The sequence below is a fragment of the Oncorhynchus gorbuscha genome, linkage group LG13, assembly GCF_021184085.1.
Source record: "Oncorhynchus gorbuscha isolate QuinsamMale2020 ecotype Even-year linkage group LG13, OgorEven_v1.0, whole genome shotgun sequence".
NCBI lineage: Eukaryota > Metazoa > Chordata > Actinopteri > Salmoniformes > Salmonidae > Oncorhynchus > Oncorhynchus gorbuscha.
The window spans coordinates 12251044-12263897 of NC_060185.1; the positions used below are offsets into that span (position 1 = coordinate 12251044).

General features: G+C 46.6%; 1 protein-coding gene across 3 annotated transcripts in view; it reads left to right on the forward strand.

The window, feature by feature from the left end:
• Positions 1–12854, forward strand: part of LOC123992517 (voltage-gated potassium channel subunit beta-1-like) — a 202205-nt gene that overhangs the window by 149583 nt on the left and 39768 nt on the right. The window lies entirely within an intron of this gene.

The window sequence follows — 12854 nt, forward strand, 5'->3', positions numbered from 1 at the left end:
ACTAAAAGGGACAAAAATCAAAGGAGTAAACATGTGATCAATGTGCTTCTTCTTGTCTTTGGGCTGGGTCAGGCCAGAGCACTTCGTCGACATCACAAGCATCCCTCCTGAGGCAACGGAGGAAGAAGCCTCTTGTGTGCCGTATCCAGCCCTGACATGATTCCTCACCTATATCACTACAGGCTAAATCCATGGCTTGCAGCAGATTTACTCTGGTGTAGGGTTGTCTATCATACACTTTCCATCTCCAAGAGGACAAAAACTCCTCAATCGGATTCAGGAAAGGCGAGTATGGAGGGAGGTACAAGTTCATAAACTGCCCATTGATGTTAAACCATTCCCTTACCTGAGCAGCTCGGTGGAAACTGACATTGTCCCACACTATCAAATAGGTGGGAATGGGATTCTCATCTAGCTCTTGACCCTGCTGCTCCTGAACCTGCTGCTGAAATAAAATATCTCTTAGATTGGCAATACATCTTAGAAGGTGCTGGGTGTTATATGGCCCGAGTGTAACATGGCGATGTAGAACACCATGGTTGCTGATAGCAGCACAGATTGTGACATTGCCACCTCGTTGACCAGGGACTTCAACGATGGCCTGCTGTCCAATCATGTTTGGGCCTCTCCCTCTCCTCTTTGTTAGATTGAAGCCTGCTTCACTGACAGAGATGAACTCATGGCGTCTGTCCAAGGATTACAAGTCAAATATTGTCTGTGTAGAAATACAATATACTGTATGTAGGATTTTGTAAGTTGTACAGAGACAGTGCTCTACTGTAGAGTACAATTAGGCTTCTGATTCACATACATTGTATGTACTGAATAGTAATGTCATTCAAATAGTATGTGTTAGTACTGTAGACAATCTGGATTACAGTAACTGTTTCTGAATGTACACTTACTTGCACATACTGAGCTCTCAGTTCTTTCACCCTTGGTGAGTTGCGCTCAAAGGTACTCTGTATACTTGTCTCATTCGCATCCTGTTACGATGGAGGACACGGTAAATTGTGGAAATGCTCACACTCTCGATTCCCTGGAAGTGCGTGTTGTCTTGTATCACTCATTCCTAGATTTATCTGAGTCGTGTTGCATTATCTTGAAGGACCATGCCAACTATAACGGCCTCATGCTCCCGAGTGAATATAGCTGTCCTTCCACCTGCATGTGGCAGCCTTGCAATTCTACAAAAAGTAGTTGTGCAGTTACAAAACATTCATGCAGTACAATACTGTCATGATGTTGCCTTGGGGGTTGGTTTATGGCAGCTCTGGCTGCTCCATGCAGACTGGCAGCTCCATGCAGACTGGCAGCTCTGGCTGCTCCATGCAGACTGACAACTCTGGCTGCTCCATGCAGACTGGCAGCTCCATGCAGACTGGCAGCTCTGGCTGCTCCATGCACACTGGCAGCTCCATGCAGACTGGCAGCTCTGGCTGCTCCATGCAGACTGACAACTCTGGCTGCTCCATGCAGACTGGCAGCTCCATGCAGACTGGCAGCTCTGGCTGCTCCATGCAGACTGACAACTCTGGCTGCTCCATGCAGACTGGCAGCTCTGGCTGCTCCATGCATACTGGCAGCTCTGAACAGGCAGGAGACTCCAGCAGCGCTGTAGAGGAGAAAGGCTCTGGCAGTGCTAAACCGGCGGTAGACTCCGGCAGTGCTAGACGGGCGAGGCGCACTGTAGGCCTGATGCTTAAATGATGCTTGGTGCTGGCACTGGTGGTACTGGGCCGAGGACACGCACAGGAAGCCTGGTGCGGGGAGCTGCCACCGGAGGGCTGGGGTGTGGAGGTGGCACTGGATAGACCGGACCGTGCAAGCGCACTGGAGCTCTTGAGCACTGAGCCTGCCCAACCTTACCTGGCTCGATGCCCACTCTTGCCCGGCCAATACGAGGAGCTGGTATGTACCGCACCGGGCTATGCACCCGCACTGGAGACACCGTGCGCTCCACAGCATAACACGGTGCCTGCCCGGTCTCTTTAGCCCCCCGGTAAGCACAGGAAGTTTGCGCAGGTCTCCTACCTGGTGTAGCCATACTCCCTGTGAACCACCCCCCAAGACATTTTTGGGGCTGACTCTCTGGCTTCCTTGCCAACCGTGTTCCCTCGTATCGACGGCTCCTCTCTCCGGCTGCCTCTGCTCTCCTAAGTGCCTCCACCTGTTCCCATGGGAGGCGATCTCTTCCAGCCAGTATCTCCTCCCATGTGTAACAACCCTTGCCATCCAAAACGTCTTCCCATGTCCATTCCTCCTTTCGCTGCTCCTGCTGCCGCTGCATATCACCACGCAGCTTGGTCCTGTTGTGGTGGGTGATTCTGTTACGGTTTTCTTGCGGTGAAGGAGAGTCGGACCAAAATGCAGCGTGGTAATTTTCATACATGTTTAATAATGATGAAAAAGGAACAATACAAAAACAGCAAACGTAACGAGAAAACCTATACAGACTATTTTTTATTATTATAATTTATTATCTTCAATACCATTCATTCTTTACAACTCATAATTTTCATACATACTCAAATAATGGTATTTTAATTTAACTAATTTAACTGTACATAAACCCCAAACAAAACCTCAGGGGAGCATCTTCCCTCCCCGTCACCCTACAAAATACCTTTCCCTATCTCCCCGTCCCTAATCTATCCCCTTACATATCTAAATGACACCCAGCCCTAAACCCCCCTTCCACCTCTCCCGAGCAGCATACTGCCCCCACTTCCTCTCCTCCCTCTTCATCCTCCCCCTCAAATCTCCTTCCACCCTCCTCACTATCCCTTCCACCCCCCAATCTCTCCCTGTCTTCAACATGTTCTGCCTGGCTTCCCAAAGCCCCCGTTTAAAGAGACTCATGAGAAGCCAGAGCAGAAACCTGTCCCTATCCGTCCCTCTCGCTCTCCCTACACCTCTCTCTAACCTGGCCCACGTCAATACAAAATCCCCCCTTACCAAACCTAACAACACCCGTGCCCTAGCCCATACTACTCCGGCAAAGGCACAGTCCCAAAAGACATGGCGCACAGTCTCCTACCTGCCACAAGAGGATCTTGGACAGGTGAGGGATTGCACCAAGCTATACCGGTACATGATGGAACGTACCGGCAAGCACTTATGGAGGCTCAACCAATTCAGGAGGTAACCGGACGGGTGTATCACTGGATGAGCAAGCTCCGTTAACAAGAAAGAAACAAAAATTGTGTCCAGCTTGAGGGGGAAATGTGGTACCCCCCTACCTCCCTCCCCGATGGGACAGATCATGCGTGCCCTGGCGACCCACTCGCACCTGCCACTCCACATGAACTGAAACACAAGCCTCACTAGAGGCCTCCTCAGACAAGCCGGCAATGGGTAGATGTACGCCAGATACAAAAGAGACGGCAACACATCCACCTTTAGGACCAGGACTTTGCCCATAAAAGACAAATACCTAGCCTTCCACATTGCTAGCTTCCTCTGTACCACTGCGATACGCATGTTCCAGTTTAGCGTCGCTGAGCCGGAGGTCTCAAAATGGACCCCGAGAATCCTCAGGGCCCCCTCACAGAGAGATAACCCCCCAGGCACATCCGTTCTACCGCGCCATTTTCCAAACAACTTGACGGAAGACTTTGCATGGTTTAGAACTGCTCCCGACGCTCGGGTGAAATCCCCAAAGATGGCAAGGGACATTGTCAGGCATGAGTCCTTGCACAGCAGCAAGGAAGTGTCGTCGGAGTACTGCGTCATCTTAACACGCAGCCCACCACTTCCAGGGATCAACAAGCCTTCCACCCCTGTGTCTGCCCTAATGGCAGCCCCCAGAGGCTCCATGTACAGAACGAAGGGGAGAGCCGAGAGTGGGCAACCCTGCCTGACCCCAGATGAGAGGTCAAAAACGTCACCCAAGTGACTATTTACACTAACTCGGCACCCCGCTCCGACATATAATGTACGAATCCATCCTATGAACTTCTCCCCAAATCCTAATCGACCTAACACTCTGAATAAAAGGGATCTATTCACGCGATCAAAGGCTTTCGCCTGATCTAGCGCTGCTACCATTAAAGGCAGTCCTCTATCTTCAACCCAAGCAATGGAGTCCCTGATTAACTGTAGGTTCCATCTAATAGAGCGGCCCTCTACCCCGCACGTCTGATCCTCATGGACGACGTAGGGAAGGGCTGTGCGCAACCGGTCTGCTAAAACCTTTGCAAGTAGCTTGTAATCTACACACAGCATGGTCAACGGCCGCCAGTTGCCAAGGTCTGTTACTTCCCCCTTCTTATATAATAGTGACAGCACACCAACAGCCATTGATCCCCCCCGGGACCCCCGTCTCAAGGATGGCCTTCAAGACTTCGAGGACCACTGGTCCAAGTATACCCCAACACTTGAGATAAAACTCAGCCGGCAGCCCATCCATCCCAGGCACCTTCCCTTTTCCCATCCTCCTAAGAGCGCTCTCAACCTCTTCTAGTGAAATCTGGGCCTCCATCACTTCTCTAATGTCCTCCGGCAACCGCCTGGACAAGTGTTCTAAAAACACATTTCCCTGCTCTACATCTATTTCCCTTTCCTTAAATAAACCTTGGAAATGATCAGTTGTCACCCTGACCAAATCCTCTGGTTCTCTAACTATACTACCATTTTCTTCCCTAACGCCATGCATTACCTTCCTACTCTGTCTGGCCCTAACCGACTTAAAGAACATAGCAGAACAAGTCTCATTTTGTTCTAGAAAGCCAATATGCGCACGCTCCAGGAAAGCTCGAGCCTTCCGCTTCTGCAAGTCCCTGAGCTGCACCTTTAGGGTTGCGGATCTCTCCCAGTCAAACGACCCGCCAAGGTTGCCTGCCTCGTACTCGAGTTCAATTAACCTTTGGATACGATCCACCTCCCTCCTCTCCTCCCTTTTTTTCCTCTTGCAATACCCTATTATAAAAGCCCTAATCCTCACCTTAATTAATTCCCACCACTCTAACACCCCCTCGCACATGGACCGGAGGCCTTCAAGCCTCCAAAAGAAACCATGAAACCCGTCAACAAAAGCCTGCTCCTCCAGCACATCCCGATCTAACTTCCAGTACCCCCTACCAAAGAGGCAGACTGGCGACCCCAGTCTGATCTCCCTCCTGTCTGCCACCACCTGTGGCCCATACACCACCACTAATCTAAATTTACAATTCCTTATCGTGACATCCACCCCTATAACCCTCCCCTGCATTACCACAAAAGAATCCTCCACTTTTACCTCCCTGTGCCCACACAAAATCCCTACCCCCGATGAGTGCACCCCCACAATACCCCAAACCGACTCCCCCTTGTCCCACTCCCTCTTAAACCTACTAACATCCCCTCCATCCCTCAGGTGAACCTCCTGTAAAAAACATAAATCAAACCCCACACCCTCCAAATAGCTAAAACCGCCCTCCTCTTAACAAAATCCCTTAAACCCCTTACATTTACACTAACAAAAGTAAATTTAGACCCCATGAAAGAATGAAATAAAAACATGTAATACACTCAAATTCTAAACCCAGACAGAAAAAAAACAGGAGACTCACCCGATGCTCCCCTGCTCCATATCTACTGGTGAAAACACCGTCCGTACTCCCGACATCCCCCCCTCTTCCTCCATCTCACCAACCCAGGATGCAGGAATAGTGTTTGGCTCCGAGTTGCCCTGCACCCTGGGTCTACCCCCACACTCCTCCCCCTCCCCAGTGCTGCAGTTGGTTTGGACAAAAATCGGGGAGGCTGAGTCCCCAAACAAAAAACTCCCTACCTTCTCCTGTACCCAGTCCTGAGTCTTGTTAGGTGTGTCCCCACCCAACAGAAGTTGAGGGCCTGGGGAGACCAGCAGCAACCCAGAGGTTTCTCCCACCCCCATCACTCTCTTGACCATCCCCTCCCTCTCACTGTCGGCCAATCGCACCCTCCTTTTCATTCTCTTCTTTGGTGATGGCGGCAGTGGAGAGATACCACCCTCCCCCCCTGCCAGCTCCTCCACCATACCCCTCATCTCTTCCACCAGGGCACTTTCCCCCCAGTTCACTTGCTCTTCCACCGTCTCCTTCTCCAACACTCCTCCCTCGCTTTCTTCTCTCTCATGCTCCTCCACTCGCTTGCCTTCTTCCGCCACTTTTCCTGTTTCTCCTACTCCCGTGCCTTCTGTTTCCTTCTCTCTTCCATCCGCCACTTCTTGCTCCTCCTCCTTCCCTGCGGCTTTCCCCTCTGGACCTGTACTCTGGTCATGAGGCGTGTTGGCTGAATCGTGTTGGCCAGCCCAATCCCAGGGACCGACCGTGTTGATGTATTTTGCACCATCTCCGCAAGGAGAATGGCGCTCGTTCTCTTCTCTTCCAAAACAAGGGAAAAAATAAAAACCAAAGTGACTGAGCCTATCTGGTGAACACTAACACAGAGACAGGAACAATCACCCACGAAACACTCAAAGAATATGGCTGCCTAAATATGGTTCCCAATCAGAGACAACGATAATCACCTGCCTCTGATTGAGAACCAATTCAGACAGCCATAGACTATGCTAGACAACCCTACTAAGCCACAATCCCAATACCTACTAAAACCCCAATACAAAAACACACCACAAAATAAACCCATGTCACACACTGGCCTAAAAAAATAAATAAAGAAAACACAGAATACTAAGACCAGGGCGTGACAACATGATTAGCTAAATTAGGTAATATTAATTACGGATAAATTATTTTATAGAATAGCATGTCATATCACTTAATATCTATTGAAACAGCTGCATATAGTGTAGTACAGTAAATTTGCAATTACAAAAATACAGTAGTATACTGTACCTGTTCTCTTATACTGTCCTTACTGTGGTGGACACAAAGCATCGGCTCAAATTGGGTTGCACTCTAAGTCCTGCTTCCCTCATTGTCAGTCCATGGACAAGAACATGGTCTTTAACTGTTGCTCGAATTTCATCAGATATTTCCACTCTTTGTCTGCCTCTTCCTCTTCGTCCTCCTCTTCCTCTTTCTTGCCCTCCTCCTCCTCTTCCTCCTCGTCACCCACCTCGCATTCTCACTCGTCCTCGTCCTCTCACATTGTTTCTTCTATCCATTCTCAGACTTTCTCCTTCCCACCTTCAACAACCTGTTTGCTCTCTGAACTGGCTTATATTGGTTATGTCGCATCATTTGAAACAGGTTAAATCACTTTTTTTTCCACTATTTTATTTGATTGTTGCCACTTGTGTTTACCATTATGGATGACTTGTGCATTAGAGTGCAGAATGTGTTTTGAGAATGAGAATGTGTTTAGAGTTTTGCTGAAAAGTCTAAGTGAGATCTGCCAATTGTGTTTTACCATGTGAAATGGTTTAAGGTATTATCAACAGACTGCATAATTAGCTAAATGAGTCCAGGCAACTGAGAACTTTGTTCAGCCAATGGGTTTTAGTGTTTTAGCAATTGAGAAAAGCTGTAACATTGCCATAGCAAGTGAGGTATATAATATACAAAAGTGAAATAAACAATAAAAATTAACAATAAACACATACAGAAGTTTCAAAACAATAAATACATTACAAATGTCATATTACGTATATACAGTGTTGCAACGATGTATAAATGGTTAAGGGTACACAAGGGAAAATAAATAAGCATAAAAATGGGTTGTATTTACAATGGTGTTTGTTCTTCACTGGTTGCCCTTTTCTTGTGGCAACAGGTCATGGATCTTGCTGCTGTAATGGCACTCTGTGGAATTTCACCCAGTAGATATGGGAGTTTATCAAAATTGGGTTTGTTTTCGAATTCTTTGTGGGTCTGTGTAATCTGAGGGAAATATGTGTCTCTAATATGGTCATACATTGGACAGGAGGTTAACCTGTTATGGCTGCGATCCCCGTACAGTGGCTGTTGGGGGGGGATCCGCTAGCTAGAACCCCAGTCCTAGACAGGTTATGGCTGTGATCCCCGTACAGGGATCAACATCAGGGGAAATTTCAGAGTGACACCGAAAAATACAACGTCGTAACATTAAACATTCTTGAAAATGCAAGTGTCTTACATCCTTCAAAAGATTAGGATCTTGGTAATCAAACTATGTTTTTCGATTTAAAATAGCCATTACCTAGAACAAATAGCATGCTTTTGTTTGAGAAGAGCGATCAACAACAAAAACATTCTCCGCCATGACAGTTTTTACACATTCACATCTGAAGGTAAAATTATGACTTACATTCTGATATCTTGCTCTTATTTCTCTTCCAGAGGGTCCCAGTGATCAAATGAAGTTCCGTTTTCTCTGATAAAATCAATTTTTATAGCCTAAAACGAAACATTTTATAAACTGTTTGTGTCGTGAATTCCATCTCTTTCAATTTTTTATGGAGCATTCAACGTAATTACACACGGTAAACAATCGTTTATCTAGTCATGGTTGGTTTCAGTGCATTCCTCTGGATGTTTGCAACACAGCCAAACGTCATTGTTTTTTTTGCGGGGAGTATTGACCGAAGTGGACTGGTTTGAAGTGGACTGGTTTGAAGTGGACTGGTTTGAAGTGGACTGGTTTGAAGACAATGAGCAATAACTACCTTGCGCACCAATAATTTTATCGAAGATTCGTTGATTGACTGTATTTCTGCCCAATGACCACTGATCTTCTTGAAATCTAGCTGGGTAGATAGCCAATGAGCTGAGGTAAATGCCAGTATGTAATGGTTTTGGGTTGGACCACCATTCCTTGTTTGTAAACGCACGCGTAACGAACTCCATTCTCACCATTGACTGCAGATTCGTTGCAGTCACGCTTGTTACGCACAGCAGTGTTTGGGAAAGTACTATATTGGAAGCAGTATTTTTAAGTGTTTTTTCAATAATTTCATTGAAGACATCATGGTGAATAAATCAGGAAAAGCGAAGTCTAAGTCTAAGTATACAGATTTGCACCAGATTATAGAAGAGACAGATTTTTGGTTTGAGGAATCTTTGAGTGAACACAGTTATGATTCAAACATTGGGGAGCTGTTTCTGCAGGGACAGGACGTACTTCTGGACTGGTAAGTGCTAATGCCGTTTTATGAAATATAAATATATATATTTATTTTTTGCACAAAAATATTATATATATATATTTTTTGCAATTTGCAATGAAATGTGTGATGAAATGTGTAAAGTACACAGGCTATAGAGTGTGTGTGTGTGTGTGTGTGTGTGTGTGTGTGTGTGTGTGTGTGTGTGTGTGTGCGTGCGTGCGTGCGTGCGTGCGTGCGTGTGCGTGTGTATGTGTTCCTTTTGGGGTGTGTGTGTATGTGTATATATGTATGTGTGTGTGTATATATACAGTATATATATATATATTCCGTGTCAGATATATATATTTTCCATGTTTTTATTCAAATGGAATGGAGTAGAACAGCAAACATACACATGGCCACTGTGCCTGCTACTCCTCTCCATTTCCATATGACATACCCATTGGGTGATGTTGGGAGGAGGGCAGGCCCACAACAATGGCCGGAGTTGAATGAAACAGCACTTCACCTTAGTGACCAAATCAAATCAAATGTATTTATATAGCCCTTCGTACATCAGCTGATATCTCAAAGTGCTGTACAGAACCCAGCCTAAAACCTCAAACAGCAAGCAATGCAGGTGTAGAAGCACAGTGGCTAGGAAAAACTCCCTAGAAAGGCCAAAACCTAGGAAGAAACCTAGAGAGGAACCAGGCTATGTGGGGTGGCCAGTCCTCTTCTGGCTGTGCCGGGTGGAGATTATAACAGAACATGGCCAAGATGTTCAAATGTTCATAAATGACCAGCATGATTGAATAATAATGAGGCAGAACAGTGACTGTTCCCTCTGCTCTATACAATACATATCTGTTTATTTTATGTGATGATAAAAGGCTCATACAATACACATATTTTTTTATGTTTTCTTTCACAGTGATAGCGACTCTGACTGGGAGGCCCCGGTGCCAAGGTGCCCATCCCCCACTGAAGCGGGTTCATCCAGCTGGACTCCTGCTGTCTCCGGCTCCACACCTACCCGGCCATCTGGAGGTGTGAAGACAGTAAGAAGCAGAGGAAGGGAAGTGTGGAACCTGCTGGCAGAGAGGTATAGAGGGGCGATGGCACTCTGTGCTGGAGAAGGATGTGGAGCCACGTCATCCAATATTCAGAGCCAAAAGGCCACCAGGACCTCAGCTGGACATGACCTTGAAATACAGCCCCATGCAACTTTTTCAACTGTTCTTCACCCCGGCAGTTGTTGATTCCCTGGTGTGTAATACAAGTATGGAGCTAAGAAGCAAGCAGGAAAGAAAGAGGCATGGAAGCCCATTTCCATGTCAGACCTTTTCTGCTACTTTTCACTGGTAATTTACATGGGGCTGGTGAAGTTAAAAACCCTAAAGGATTACTGGAAAACATCCCCCCCCCCCACTGTCATGTCCTCTACAAGGTTTTTAAATATCTCACGGGCACTTCACATCAGTGACCCAGAAGTTGATGAGGAGAATGACAGGAGCAGAGGCACCGCAAGGTTTAACAGGCTCTGCAAAGTCAAACCTCTCTACCCCAGCTTGGTTGAGGCCTGCAAGATCCCTTTTCAGCCCGCCCAGAACTTGTCCATAGATGAGAGGATGGTAGCCCAAAGGACAGAATTGGGCTAAAACAATACATGTGTAACAAACCAACTAAGTGGGGTTACAAGCTGTTTGTTTTGGCTGATTCTGTGTGTGCCTACACATGCAATTTATTTGTCTATGAGGGGAAGAGCACTTGTGCGACTGGTAAAGGACATAGCTATGACTGTAATGGAGTTATTGGGTCTTCAACTGCTGGGGAAGGACTAACTATTTGTGGCCAACTTTTACACAAGCCCTACCCTGTTTACAGACCTGAGGAAGCTGGAGGTGTGGGCTTGTGGCACCATTCGGCCCAACAGAGTGGGCTTTCCGAAGACCAAGGTAAATGACATGCCTAAACGGGCTGAGCGGGGTACCATGCGATGGGTCCGTGAAAATGGCCTGCTCTTTGTGAAGTGGATGGATACCAGAGAGATGGTCATGTGCTCCAGTATCCACAAGTCCTTCAGTGGAGATCACGTCGTCAGGCGTGTGAAGGGTGCTACTGGGTCATGGACCACCAAAAATGTCCCCATTCCTGCAGCCATCAAGGACTAAAAAAAGAGCATGGGAGGTGTGGACCTATCAGACACACTGATAGGGTACTACAATGTTCTACATAATACAAAGAAATGGTACAAGACATTGTTTTACCATTTCATTGACATTGCTGTGGTGAATTCCTTCATCCTGCAGAAGGAAATGGCAAGCCTTCAGGGAGCTGCTCATCCGGGAGCTTGCTGGCTATAGCAAAAAGTCCACTGCATCACATTCTGCCCCCTCTACCTCTGCCAGCTCTACTCCTGCCTCCAGTGGTGTTCATATGCCACAGTTCATTACTGCAGGCATGACCGTGCCTCAGGGCCAAAAGGGCAAAGCATGGAGGTGTCGTTGTGGTCTTTGTCACATGAAGTCCCCCATCACCTGCACCAGTTGTTCAGTTTGCCTCTGCTTTACATCAGAAAGAGACTGCTATGGGACATGGCACAGGCAGCAAAATATTGTGTAGAGGACTTCCAAACGGTCTACCCCTGTTTTTTGGGGGGTTTCCAATATTTTTAAAACATTTTTATACATTTTTGTGTGTGTTAGAATTGCTTTTTGACATGTTGTATATAGTTATTTGCACTGTTGTATGTAGTTATAGGTCATTTCACAAATTCGTCCACATTTTGGCAACGTATGTGGGACACCTGGGTGACTTCATGCTAAATGTCACGTAGCTCTACCCATTCCTGAAGTTATCAGTCTGAAACTTTGCACACCTACAGTCTCCCTCTGGTGTTATCCATCAAAATTATCTCCAGCATCCTATCTGACTGTGTGGCTATTCTAGTACATGTGAAAGATGATGCTACAACAATAAATAAACAGAAAACGTATGCTCTTTCTTTCTCTTTTCTTCCACCAAATCTACTCTCCTACATTCAATTAACATTTCCACAAACTTCAGAATGTTGCATATCCTTGCCTCTGGGGCTGAGCTACAGGCTCACTACAGAAATGCAGCTCAGTTTCCACCTCATTTTGTGGGCAGTGTGCACATAGCCTGTCTTCTCTTGAGATCCATGTCTGCCTACGGCAGCCTTTCTCAATACCAAGGCTATGCTCACTGAGTCTCTCTCTCTCTCTCTCTCTCTCTCTCTCTCTCTCTCTCTCTCTCTCTCTCTCTCTCTCTCTCTCTCTCTCTCTCAGTCATCCATCAATCAGTCTTTCATTTAAGTCTATTGTCCCTACTCTAGTTCCCTTCATCACAACTACTTTTGATTGACAGACTGTTGTCACCAGCCATTCAGTGTTTCAGTTATTTTCCTCTCTTTCTTTCTCTCTTCTCATCCTTTCACACACAAACACACACACACACAAACACACACGCGTGCGTGTGCAAGTCCACATGAACGCATGCACACACCAGGGTTTGGATCCCTGCCTAATTTCTAGCCGCAGTGGCAAAGATCATTTTAGGAGAGTTGATAGACAGATCCTCAGCAGAGGGGAGGACATTGGTTTAGCTCTGTTAGTAGCAAGGTCTCCAAAATCCTCTCCGACTCAAATAGGGAGAGGGTTAGACACACACAGACAGTCACACTCCCAGTCTCACAAAGAGACAGATACACCCTTGCTCACACACCGGCACATAGGGAAATTTAAGAAAATTCACTTACAGCCCCATTGCAATATAGGGAATTGAATCTGGGAACAATTCAGCATGTTGATGTATGATCTGCAGTCTGGGTGAATCATTG